At 31.6% G+C, this 13573-nt stretch overlaps 1 protein-coding gene across 16 annotated transcripts in view; it reads right to left on the reverse strand.

The window, feature by feature from the left end:
- Positions 1-13573, reverse strand: part of LOC107454643 (fasciclin-2) — a 186694-nt gene that overhangs the window by 126060 nt on the left and 47061 nt on the right. The window lies entirely within an intron of this gene.

Raw genomic sequence — 13573 nt, forward strand, 5'->3', positions numbered from 1 at the left:
ACATAAATATCATAGCTAGAAATGTGTGGTTTTTGTTTCACGTTTTTACGTAACATAAAATGATAATAAATATTTGTCGAAAAATTATCTCTAGGACAGCTACAACCGTAATTTTAAGGAAAAACACTTTTGACGAATAATCATTTCTAGGATAGTTACAACGGCAATTTAAGGAAAGCCACTTCCTTTCCCATAGACTATTTATTTAAGCATATCTTTCCTATTTTCTACACATAAAAGGATAGCAATTTTGACAAAAAAATATTTCTAGGATAGTTATAAACCCAGATTTTCACATAGCTACAATAAAATCAAAACAGTAATTTCATTTTGCTTGCTTTTGTTCTGGTTTTTCCGCATATAAAATGACAGACAACACTTGAAAAAAAATCCTTTTATGTTTGCTATAAAAGCGAATTAGAAAAAACAAGACTTATATTATTATAGACAAATGGTACAAAAAGTTTTCAGCTTATTACTTCCAAAAACTAGATTTTATTGGAATTTTTTTCTAGATTCCTCAAACCAGCGGAAGAAATTAATTCTTTCAAAAAGAACGAAAACGAAATGAACCGCTTAAATGCAAAACATACATTAAGACTTTATTATCCAGAGTTTTTTCTCCACCAACCTCAACTTTCAAAAAAGGTGTAATTTTTATCCAAAGCAATTCTTATAATGATCTTGACTTTTTCTCCATACTTGCCTTGCTTTCTCTAAATTCAAGTAAACCACGGGCTTTCAATTTAATGATCAGGTTTCCCGTTTTCGCAGCCGTAATCGCACGTTTAGTCGCGTTCCAACAATATTCCTCCAAAAGATTAAAGAAGCATCATTCTCATCGCTTCATTTCGTTTACTAAAATGTACCCGTAGAGGCGTTTTTGGCAATCATGGGAAATGAACATCGCACTACTTAAAACGATTAGAAATTATTTCTTGCAGGAACAAACTTAGGGAACGGTTCAACAACTTTTCTGAAATTGAAAAACTTACAAGCAAAATTATCCTCGACTTTATAAACTTTTTTTACGAGATGAATTTTGTAGTTTGATTTAGTTTTTGGATATCTTTTCTAGAGTACTTTTTAAAAACTCTTTAAAAAAGAAAAACGCAATTGATTATACGTCACCTTTATGAATTTGCTTTCGTATCTGCTTGGATGGAATCTTGCAATCAAAATTTCAACCCTTTTCACGGTTAGACAGAGTCACTGTCCGGTCAGCCACTTAAATCTCTCAAGACATTCTGTGTTAGTTAAGAATTAAGTTTAAATTATTTTCTGGCTATTACGATTGGAATTTTTCATCATTTTATAACCTAATATAATTTATAATTAATTAAAGCCTAATTAAAAAAAATATATACTTCTTCGGACACGATTTACACATTTTTCTACATACGATTGTTAGATAAATGACAACTAAATAAACTATTTTAACTATGTCCTAAATCCTTTACAGGCCAAAGTACACGATATTCTTTTTCATTTATACAGTGAAATTGATAAAAAGAATATTTAATATAAATTAGTGATTACATTAGTCCAAGTTAGATAAAGCAATAAAGATAATTATTTCACTACTGTTTAAAAAATATAACAGGGACTTTGGACTTCTGTAAAATATTTAATTCAAGCCTAATTTGAAAGAAGAAAGCTTAAAATATTCTTTTAGCTTTCGTAAAATTTGGCAAAAATTAAAAGGCACATTTAATTTTGAAAGTTGAAATTTGGTAATTGAGCTCCATAATATATTTTAATAAATAAAAAAATAAATGTTCTAAAACTTCATTCAGTGTCTTAACAAATAGGAAGTTAGTATTTGTAAAATTTTCCACCGATTAATATGGGAGACAAGGATAGTCTGATAACAGAATCTGATTCAAAAATCTTCATAAAGTAACAACTTTGATTTCAATGAGAATTTGATTTCAATGAGAACAGCAAAAACATAGAGTGAAACGTAAAAATTCGCTAAAATTAGAAAAGTTTTCTATGGTGTACAAAAAAGGAACGTACAAGGAAGTCAGAAAATTTAAAAACGTTTCCAATGGGGAACGAAAAGTAATGTATAAGGATTTCAGTAATTTTAGAAAATTTTTCCTGTTGTGAATAAAGTGGGACACATGGAAAATACACCATATTTAAAAAAGTTTTCCATAACAGCCAGCATGTATTCGTTACTGAGTAAGTTTATAAGTAACAGTTCAAATTCTACTCGTAAAAGCGAATAAGAGCCGACGTCTATGGCAGTATATTGTTTTCAACAGGTGATTGGTCCGCATTTAGCAAAAGGAAATATCCCGCTTCCATTAAGCTTGAATCACCTTTTCCCATTTCCCGGGGGGTAGAGAAGTATCATAGCCACATCCCTATTTATATTCGACGGTGACACACCACGACCTCCCCAAATCACATAAAGAGGACATCGGCCACTCACAAAGAAGACACCAACAAACAAAACAAAGGAAATTCCATGTTCGAAGCTCGCTCCAACGCATTTTTCCATTTAGGAAAAAAACTCCCTTCTGTTAAGAGGAATAGGAAAAGCACTCACGCGGAATCTCATTCTTTCTCGGGGAATGGGCGAGATCTGGAAAAGTGAGTCCAACATGGATAGAGGATTTAGCCACATAGGCAGAAACATCGATGGACCCTTCAGGTTTGGCGTTCCTGAAAAGAACAGTTGCCGGAACGGAATGAAATTCCAGCTTTTGGAGGATTCCGCTATTTATGACGAAATGTTGAAAGGAATTTCGTTTTTTTTATTTTATTTATTATTATCCAGCAGTCTCCTGACAGGATAAATACATCAAAATTAATTAATGACAAAGAAAAAAAATTCGCAGATTCAGGTAGTTCGACTTAGAAAAGTTTTCATTTGGCGCACGAATCTTAATTATTTTAAAGAGAAGGAAAATATTCGAATCCTGAAATATCACTTTCGATTATAAATCATAGAATGCATTCAAATTGCGGAAAGAAAATATGAAAGATGCATGGTTTTGACTGAAAGATTGTGTGGACATTATAATGGGGGAGTCAACAATGTGCATTAATTTTTTTTAAACCAGTTTAAAAAAAAAACATTTGCAAATCAATAGGATTTTATGAATTTACTATTTTTTCCCAAAGCAATGTTACCGGTTTAATTGACCTTAATCAGTATTTTTTTTCTTATAAATTCATGAACTTTTAATGGGAGGAAAAATTATGCAAATGTTCACAAAGACTTTTGATGATCGAAGTTAAGAAAAAAATTGCTAGGATCGAAATAGTTCCAGAACTCACGTATATTGCCATGAAATAAAACTTATAATATTTATACAATTTAGTTTTGTTTTTAAGGAAAAATTTAAAAATGTTGTAGAAATGGAAATGTGATTTGTTAGATTACCCAGGCCCCCTAAAGTCATGGCCTTCTCTGATAGTGTTTCCTTTGCCCCTTTCAATTTGACGGAATTAAAAACGAGATTAAGAAATTTATCGTCGTTGAAATTTTTAAGATGCAATTTTTTCCCACTAAATATCAAAATCGAGAGATCTGTGAGTAACTTTCTATAGTCAGATGATCTTCCTGAATATTAGAATTACATAACGAACGATAATTCTGATTTAGTCTCTTCGGATGTCTCTTCTCAACCCAGTTTAAATATTGAAACAAAATAAGAAATTATCTCTATTTTTATAAATAACTCAACATTTTAGCATGCAGTAATTAAACGTATTAATTCATTGTAATTGTGGATAATGACTTACGGTAATGATTTATTAAAATTATAAACAGGGCCTTACAAGCAAAAATTGGGGCCTTAAGTTGAAAATTTGTCAACATTTAAAGTCAACGCAAATTAATTTCCATGTCCATTTCATATTATGCTCAATTGTATTTATAGCTACTTTACTTAGTAATTAAATAAATGATATGGATAATTAAATGGTGAAAAGTGTATTACACAATTTTTCTTATTAATCAAGAAAAAAATTGAAAAAATAAACCATTTACAGAACCATTCTGTTTTCTAGTATTTTTGCATCTTTTCCTATTGCCTTAAAGATTATTTTTTTTAAAAAAAGAAAGAAAAAAAAGATTTGAGAGAACTAATAACCGTATTACACTTTTCGGAAAAGTTTCAACAAATAAAGCTTTCTTCTCAGTTCAAAATCATCCAAATTAATAAAATATTGCGCTAAAAGACTGAGTAATACTTAATTCTTTGAGAAAAGCAACTTTAATAGTTCAAAGCATGAAAAAGAGTAATGATAACAAATTACATATTCCGATCTCATATTTCAGAAAATATCATGTATGATTATTTCCTTATACCCCAAGTAAAAATGCGAGAAATAAAATTTGCATTCTGCATAAATCAATAAAAAATTTCATAATTTTTATATATTTAATGATGTGCATAGGCCATTAAAGCATTCAGAATACCAAATCCAGGATAAGCTGGCCTGTGCGGTAATCACATCCTGATTATAAAATGACTTTAAAAAAAAAGTTCGTGTCCAAAAAGTGTAAGAAACACTCTGCAAATGGAAATAAGCCTGCAAGAATACTCATATAAGTTTGCATCAGCGGGAACTAGAAACGAGATAATAAATATATCTTTGTTGAAACGTGGGAGCATCGAGGCTAAAATAATGTTAATAGCAAAACTCAACATTTTCAAAGAAAAAAAAATATCGAAGCATACGATTCATCTGTCACTGAATCTCACACTCCAATGATACTCCGGATTGATAGAGCTGGATGACTGACGATTTCATTTAGATTTCGCCTACCTCTCAACTCAACTAAAAAATCAGGCCACCCCCGACATTACCAGACCACTTTTGGAAAAGAGCAACGGAGTTTTTTACACCACAATGCTCCAGACATTAATTACATCCCTGGTTTAGCCACGCCAGCTCAGAAGCAATATTCTAAACATTCCCACCCCGAAAGTCTTTATGTGAAAGTGTGATAACAGCCAACAAAGCCAACTCAAGTATGAAAAAGGACGGGGATTCTTTTTTTCTTTCTTTTTCTTTTTTTGCTACAGCCCTTCAACCAACTCCTCAAACAAAACTGCCGTTTTTCATTTTCGCACATCATACCACGGCATTGCTGTTCGATGGAGTGTTTTCTCACCTTTTTTTCGTTCCATCCACCCTACTTCCATCTTTTTCGAACCTCTTCAAAAAGCCACTTGTTTGAGAATTATACGGCCGATAAGTCTTCAAAAGCACAACTTCCCCTCCACCAGATCCCTTTTTCAATCTAACAGAGTTTTCTTGGAGCAATATTAAAGCGTTGGTCCATGGTCTGGTCTTGAGGTTCAAGCGACGCTTAACCTCACTTTCCATTGACGAGGACAAACAAAGTTGTGCCACGGAGCCCTTCAATTTGTTTACCATAGAAAAGGCAATGTGTGTGGGAAATGAAGAGCTGCTCTCGGGAAGTGCCTGAAGCGCACTGAGAGATGAAGAAAAAAGTGAGAACGTCAATATTACGCAAGAGATTGAACAAATATTGAGATTCAGTGAACTGTTTTAAAATGAAAGAGAAACAAAAAACAGGCTTCGTAATTGCTATTTGTTTCATGTGACTAGATAGAAATTCAAGAAGAGATTTTGGTATATTATTTCAGAAAACATGATGTTTTAATAAAATATTTATTACCATGGGTACTTCTCTTTGTCTGATTTCAGTATTAAAAACACGCTAAATGAGGAAAAATGAAGAGAAATTATTTTTGGTAAAAAAGATAATTTTTCAAAAAAATGAAAAAGTTACGAAGTTTAATTTTAAGCAATGTAATGAAATGTTATAAAATTATAAATAATGTTATAAAATTGTATAGAGTTATGAAATATTTTAATTTGTGAGTAGTATTATAAAATTTTATAAAATTATAAGCAATGTTCTAAAATGTTATGAAATTATAAACAATGTTATGAAATGTTATCAAATTATGAAAAAAAAATATAAAATTGTGTCTTAAACAAAAAAAATATTTTAAGTGTGAATTTTCGAAAAAAAAAAATTAAGATTCATCGGGGAAAGTCCTTATTCTTATTTAACTATGCAACATTTTATTTTGTTAAGTCAAATTCCGAAATTATCAGTGGATGAAGGATTTAAGCCTCCGTCTGAGAGTTTTTGGAGTGGAAGAATGATCCAAATGAGCCTGGCTATGATCAGTTGATGAGTAACTTTAGTAAATCCGAATCTAATAATAGATTATGTTCTGGAATCTATAAATTTGTAGTTTTATGGTATATTTCAAAGGTTTTCATTGAGTTATATTTTTTAGAACACTCTTGAATAAATTAGTTCAACTTTTCTTATTCATCACTTTTCTCTGATCATAATTTTAAAGGACTGCTTCGTAAAAAAAGAACCCTTTATCTGCAAAGAAAATATGATAAAAGTCAAAATTAATTGCATATAAATTAAATTTTAAAATGCTTTATAATTAATTGCATATTAATAAGAAAAAAAATTGGATGAGATAATTTTTAAAGGTAAAATGATAAAGTTATTCATATCTATTCTGTGCATTGATATTTCACGATTAACGAATGTCCCCCTTTATTACCGGTGTAAAAGTCAAACCCCTGCTTTATCGTAAAAATTTGGTGATGAGAAAAAATTGCAACCTTGTATGCACACAAATGTGTGTAAATATCAGAAGGTTATTTAAAATAAATGTTTTTAAAACTAATTATTTATAATTGATTTTTGATTAAAATGAAGGTAGTTTTTAGCTTATTTAGGCATCATTTATTGATTTAGGTCTGTAGGCTGTATAGGTTAGGTATTGATTTAGGTCTGTAGGCTGTATAGCTTTTCTCGAACTCATAGATCGTGAATGAACTTTTGTTTCATTCAATTCACTATTTAACCTAATTTTATCGATGTAAGATTTTCTATTAATACTGTTACAACTAAATAATAATAATAAAAGAAAAAAAAAAACTGTCAAATATTTTTTTAAGCAAACTGTCAAACAAAAAAAAAGTGCGTAACATTCTGGGAAAGTAATCAAAATGTCATTCCAGACTGTCTCTGACAGTGATACGAGATACTAGATTTGTACGGGGAATCGAAAAGAGGGAATGAGTTCCAGGATGTCAAGAAAAGAACAAAACATTCTCTTCCATCCGGTGCACACTCATAAGTGGCACGTGGCTTACTCCTACCCAATTAAAAAAGGAGGTACCCCAAGTTGTGGGAAAGGGTTTCAAATTTCATCCCGCGATACCACTTAATGTTCCAAAAGGGCTCTTTGGGAGTATCAGACAGTACAAAGTCACCCCCTTTTTCATTTCATTATCATCAGAGTGGCATTTATATAGAAATATGTTCTGTGGGGTGACATAAGACACCTATATGGCGCACATTTTTTCATATTTAATATACTTTCGTAGACGGGGGTCGATTAAAATCTGGCTGAGTGCGGTTGGGAAAGGGGTTGTGCAGGGAGTCGTTCGATTTTAGGATTTGATACTGAAGAAAGGGGGTTTAAATATGTTGGGAGTTAAAAGTATATTTCTTGACATACGGCAAAAGATATAGAGCGGGTAATGTTACATACAGTATGCTAATAACTTGAATTTATAGCTGACGGGGTTTAAAGGGCTTTATTTTACTGCGTGGGTTGAAATTTGTAAATGGAATAAGTAAAATGAAGCATTTAAAACAATTTGGAGATTATTATGGAAATGCTTCATGAAGTAGGGAACTAAAGTAATAGTTTTTATGCTATATTGAAATACATTTGATTTAATAATACATACTGCAATAGTTTTTAGTTTTTCAGTTTATTGATTTTTGAATGAGGTAATTTAGTAGGAAATGTAAAAGTTTGGATTGCTTGATATTAGGCAATCAGAGTTCTTCGAAGATTTTCGTTATGTTGTTGTTGCTAATTCCCATCTGGTCTGACGGATTCAGACTAGATCAATAAATCCGTTGACATTTAGGAAGTCCGAAACTAAAAGGGGAGAGGAATGAATGTCGTTCCAGTCCAGCCATAAGCAGTTCAAGATATGTTCAGGTGATGCCTGGTTTTGTTGGCATTTAGGGCAAAAAGGAAAGATCTTTTGATAAGCAGAAAATGTGAGACTTTTTAGGTGTCTACTGGCCAGTCGGGATAAGCAAGTGTTGGTCTGCCTGTCACCAGGTAGAGATAGAGTCCTGGTCTCAGTTATCGTTATATAATATCGCCATATCGTCTTATCGTCATTTAGTTAGAACCCTCTACGTAAATAAGGAAAATGGCACAAAATGTCAATCTGAAGCAAATGTGAGGATGTCAGTTTTAGCTAGAGCAGCATGTTAATCAGAAAAATGCAGCAAAATCTCAATCTTCAGTCAGAACCAACTATATTAGTTAGAAAAATGGAACAAAACGTTAATCTGAAGATTTAAAGATGTCAATTTTTAGCCAGAATAAAGCAATGGCGCAAAATGTCAATCTGAAGAGGATGTCAATATTTAGCAAGAATCTTCTACATTAATAAGAAAAATGGCACAAAATACCCATCTGAAGCGAATCTGAAAATGTCATTCTTTAACCAAAACACTATGTTAATTAGAAAAACGGCTCAACATGTTAATCTTCAGCCAGAATCTTCTACACGAATTAGAAAAATGGAGCAAAATGTTAATCATGCCATTCTTTAACAAAAACCCTCTTTGTTAAGCGAATTATTTAAGAACGTTGAATATATTTTTAAAAATTTAAGCTATCTGTCCGTTTTGCTCTTTCCAGGCAGTTTTTCTTTAGCAAGAGATTATATGCAGTTTAAAATTAAAACTCAACCTTTAGCTTAAGATACTCAAACTGTTGATTTTTTTTTAACTTTCTTTGACGAAAAAGCTTCAAAATTCCGTAACATACTTAACGAGTTTTAAAACTGAACAGGTCATATTGTTTATAATGCAATGAAAAAAATAAAAATTTTTTTTTTATAAAGAAAATTTTTGGTATACAACTAGAAATGACACGAAAACAATTTTCAGCAAACATTTCATAAAGCGAAAAAAAAAATTATACGAAAGTTTAGAAAAATACTTAACCGACTAGGTGTAGACCAACATCAGAGCCGTGAGTTAAGAGATATTAAAATTCTTTTTTTTTCTACTATCAGGATACAAATGTTTTGCAGAAGTCAACCCTCTAAAAGATAAACTTTTCTCCTTGGATTTTTAATAGAAAAAAAAAGTGTAGTAGCGCAAGCGGTACTTTTCTAAAATACTACTTTCCAGTTTCAAAAAATAGTGATTTGAATTTTTTTTTCTTTCATACTATCAAAAGACGCATCAGAAAAATTTCGCTACATACAATAGACCAAAATCGTTATTTCTTTTTTTCCACAGGGGGGGAGGAGGGCACAAAAATGCTGAGCTATTTTCTTTCCATTTCTTTATATAAGAAAAACTAAATAAGAACTCCAAAATTCTACTGCTAACTTCACATAATAGAAGTTTGCCAAGCTTTCAAACATAATAAAGGCGGATCAGGGCTAAACTCCCTTCTCCCACTCCCCCATTTCTCTATATTATTACACCCGCTTACCATCTATTTCTCCGCCTTACTCATTTCTTACTTAGTTCTAGGGCTTTTTTTCTTTTTTTCTTCGTGGTATATGTTTCAAAAAGTACCGAGTTTAGAGTGAAAAAAAATAAGGGGGTTCAAAAAGACTGCTGCCACACATACACACTTAAAAGGGGGAATAAAATGATTATAACACTCTCACGCTTTTAAACCGAGGCTCATCTCTTAGCGCACGCGTTTCGCGAAATCGTTTGGAGAATCTGGCAACCGAATAGGATGTAGAAAAATTTTAATGATTCTAATCCATTTTCTTTTTTTTCTCTTCGTCGGTATAAGTGAATGTCTTGAAGACACATCTAAAAATGGTGACATTTACGATAGGATACAGTGACATTCACAAAGATCTATTTTAATATTTACAAATAAATTTTAGAATTTAAAGAAATTCATTTTGCTATTTACATAAATATATTTTGATATTTACGTAAAGCTATTTTAATTTAATCTTTAATAACGTAATTATCAGAAGAATAAATTATCATCACGCGTTACAAAGGATGAGGAGTAGTGAAAAAGGGTTATAAATAACACTCCAAAATTGCCTGAAATAACTTTAAAATATAAATTATTTTCAGCGATGTGCATTAAATTTTAGGGTCATCAAATGAGACTGCTTTCAATAGGAAAACGTATTTTGCTAATCGCTTCATGCTGTTTCTGTATTTCTTAAAGCTTATGTTTCTAAATTCATGGTTATTCTTGCTCTTAGCTGTTCTTGGTGCTTAGCAGGACCATAGTATCACACTACTTAAACGTGCTTATACCGTACTATGGCTCAAATTAATACCTTATTAAGTCGTTGCAAATTTGTAACATACAAAGGAACACTTTTAGATAAAGAGCGTGTGTTAAACTAAAATGTTTAAATTTGCTGCAAATTTATTACGGTGTAGATTTGAACTACCTAATTGTGCAAATTAAGCCATATAAAACTTGATTAAACTATTCCCTAGTTTAGATATAATTCTAACATGGTTAGGTTTGCAGCAAATTTACACGACATTCTGCTTCAATGTACCCAAACCATGGCTCAACTTCAAAAATAATTCTTTTTTAGTGTACCGAAACTCATTCCTAATTAAGCTTTCTTTTATTATCTTCCCTAATTTCTAAGAAAAAAAAATATGTTTAATCATTCAACTGCAAGGCGAATGTAAGTTTACATACATTAAAAGAATTTCTAGAAAAAAAAAAAAAAAACCCGAAGAATTATAAAAAACCGGATGTTCTACGACTGTTAAAAAATTGCTTACAGTAAATCATGTTGGCAAGCGGCACGTGCATGCATTTCAGGCATTTCGTTGGAATATAATTTAAAGTGAATGTTTGGCTAACGAATCTTGAAAAGTAGCAGAGACGTGTGACATCTTTCTTGTTTAACAAAGCACAGGTCATAAGTCATATTCCGGTTGAGTTTGGAGCAACTATTGGAATGCAAAAAGGATTAACAATGAGACAGAAAACCTTACATCATACTCGCCTTGATGAAAATAGTCGCCTAAATTCGTCAATTTCACTTATTGTGGCAGACCAGAAACGTGCTGTTGTAGACATTCGCATAGTCACTTTGGTGATGTCCGAAACTTTTGTTACGAACCATTTTTCTTTACTGGCACAGGCGAATATCGCCAAGCAAGATCGTAAATGTTGAATAAAGTATGTAGTTTAGTTAAATATAGTACATGTTTTTTTTTAATATATATAATGGGACGTGGGATAATTTTTTTTTACAAAAAATAGGTAAAAATATGATTGATTATGGAGCTACTTTTTGAACATAAAGAGATTACCAAAGAAAAAAAATCGTACATTAAACTCGTCTCGATAAAAATAGTTACGTAAATTTGTAAATAACTTTTACAGCGACAAAACGAAATCTACTGATAAATGTCCACATTAGCATAGTCGCTCTGGCGAATTTCCGAAACATTTCTTATAGTTGTTTGACAAATGTCCAAAATATATGTTACAGTCGCTTAGAGGAATGTCCGAAATAGTTGTTATAGTCGTTTAGATGAATGTCCAAAAAATTAATAATGTATCATTTCCCCTCAATTAAACAGGCAAATGTCGACAAACAGAATAACGAATGTCGTGTAAAATATACAGCTCATTTAAACCTACACTAAGCAATAAAAAAAAAATCCTGTTGATTGGAACCAAGTAATAACATGGTTTAATTTAGCACCGAATTTGCATCGCATCGTATTATGGTTTCGCTTAAAGATTTTTATTTCATTTATTTATTTTCTTATTTTCAAAAGGAAAGACAGCTGACAAAAAAAAAAAAAAAAAAAAAAAAAAAAAAAAAAAAAAAAAAAAAAAAAAACGAATAAAAAAAAAACTATAGTTTAGACGCAGAACATGCATCGATAAAAGATTATACTAAGTAAGCCACAAGGGCATAATATTTTTTATCCGAAATGTTTATTATATTCTTCAATAAAAAGTAAATAAAAAAACTTTTCAGTTTATATTGTTCCGAATCTACAAGTATAATGCATTACCCATAGATACTCATTTATATGGTAATTGGAGCAGAAGAACAATATTCGGTAAGGCTGCTCCATCCCTCAAAGCAAGCAGGATTAATAACATCTCTACCTATGAAGCCGCACCTGTTGGTAAGGGTGTGACAAGGTCGATAGAAAGGCCAGTAGCCTCCCTTCACAGCAAACGATTTCGAATGAGAAGAGACGATTATTTTTTTCCCCTTCTTTTCTGTAGTAGAGAATTAATTCGAACCAGGGACATAATTTTTGTGATCGTTTGTCAAAGCATAATGCGCGGATATAAAGTTCGACGCTTCTATTTGTTCGTAGGATGGAACAAATAGGCAGATGTCCCGCGATATTACAAAAGAAGACGTGCGCAAAGATTTGTAATTCCTCCTTCAAATCTGACATAAACGGGAGGAAATAAATTTTTTGTTCTTCATTTCGTTCGATGCAGGGTGCTTTTATTTTTATCGGCGTTACGAGTCATAAAGAATGCCTCGTAAAATGATTCAACATTATGTCAATTATTACGGAGCGCATGCATCATAAAGCTATTTTACAGCAAGACAAGAATGTTCGAAAAGTAGGTGTGTTCTCATTCTAAAACTCAAGTAGTTACCCCTTAATATGGCGAAGAATACCTTCCTTTAAATATGTAACATATTGAAACATGTTGCGATTTGGAGGAATATTTGCTACAATATTTCAAGACGAGTTGATTTTATGTATGGAGATATGCAAATTCGGCATTTTATAGTTGGAACAGATCGTCTTCTGGAGGAAGTATTGAAGGCGATATCGATTTTCGAAACTAGGCTTTATGTGTTTTCTAGAAAACTTGATTGCGTTTCTTGGCCTGGTCTTATTGGATGCCGTGATTTTATTCGATATAACATGTTCTCCACAAAGAAACGTTAAAATTTCATTTTGTGATTGAATTATGTTTCTGAAGAATTTCACGGCAGTCATTTTTCACTGAAAAATTTGTTTTATTATCGATAATTCAGGTTTAAATTTTTTTTTCTTTTTTTTCTTTAAAGTTGGGCTGAAATTAATTTAACCCGCAAAGTCAGAAAAGTTTACATGCGCTTACTTAAATTTTTATTTTTATTTTTGCTGATGCAAATAAGGTCATAAAACACTCTTTGTAATGTAGGGGAGAGTGGGGTCAATTGTAACAGGGTACGATTGTAACAGAGCAAATATTTCGAGTGTCGGGTTCTGGATTCGGTTCCTACGTGGCGCACAAGGTGTATTTAATAAATCTACATGTACACCCCTGCTGGCAACCATTTTTATGTACTTTTGAAAGAGTTATATCACAAAAGATATTTTCACGCTACGTAAGTACTTTTTTTGGTGTTAGAATATTATATTGTAACATAATAATTTTGTTTAAAGAAATAAAAATTATTAACCGAATATGTAAGTGGACACCTTAATTAACATTTTAAGAAAAAAAAA

This window comes from Parasteatoda tepidariorum, chromosome 1, assembly GCF_043381705.1.
Source record: "Parasteatoda tepidariorum isolate YZ-2023 chromosome 1, CAS_Ptep_4.0, whole genome shotgun sequence".
NCBI classification, from domain to species: Eukaryota; Metazoa; Arthropoda; class Arachnida; order Araneae; family Theridiidae; genus Parasteatoda; species Parasteatoda tepidariorum.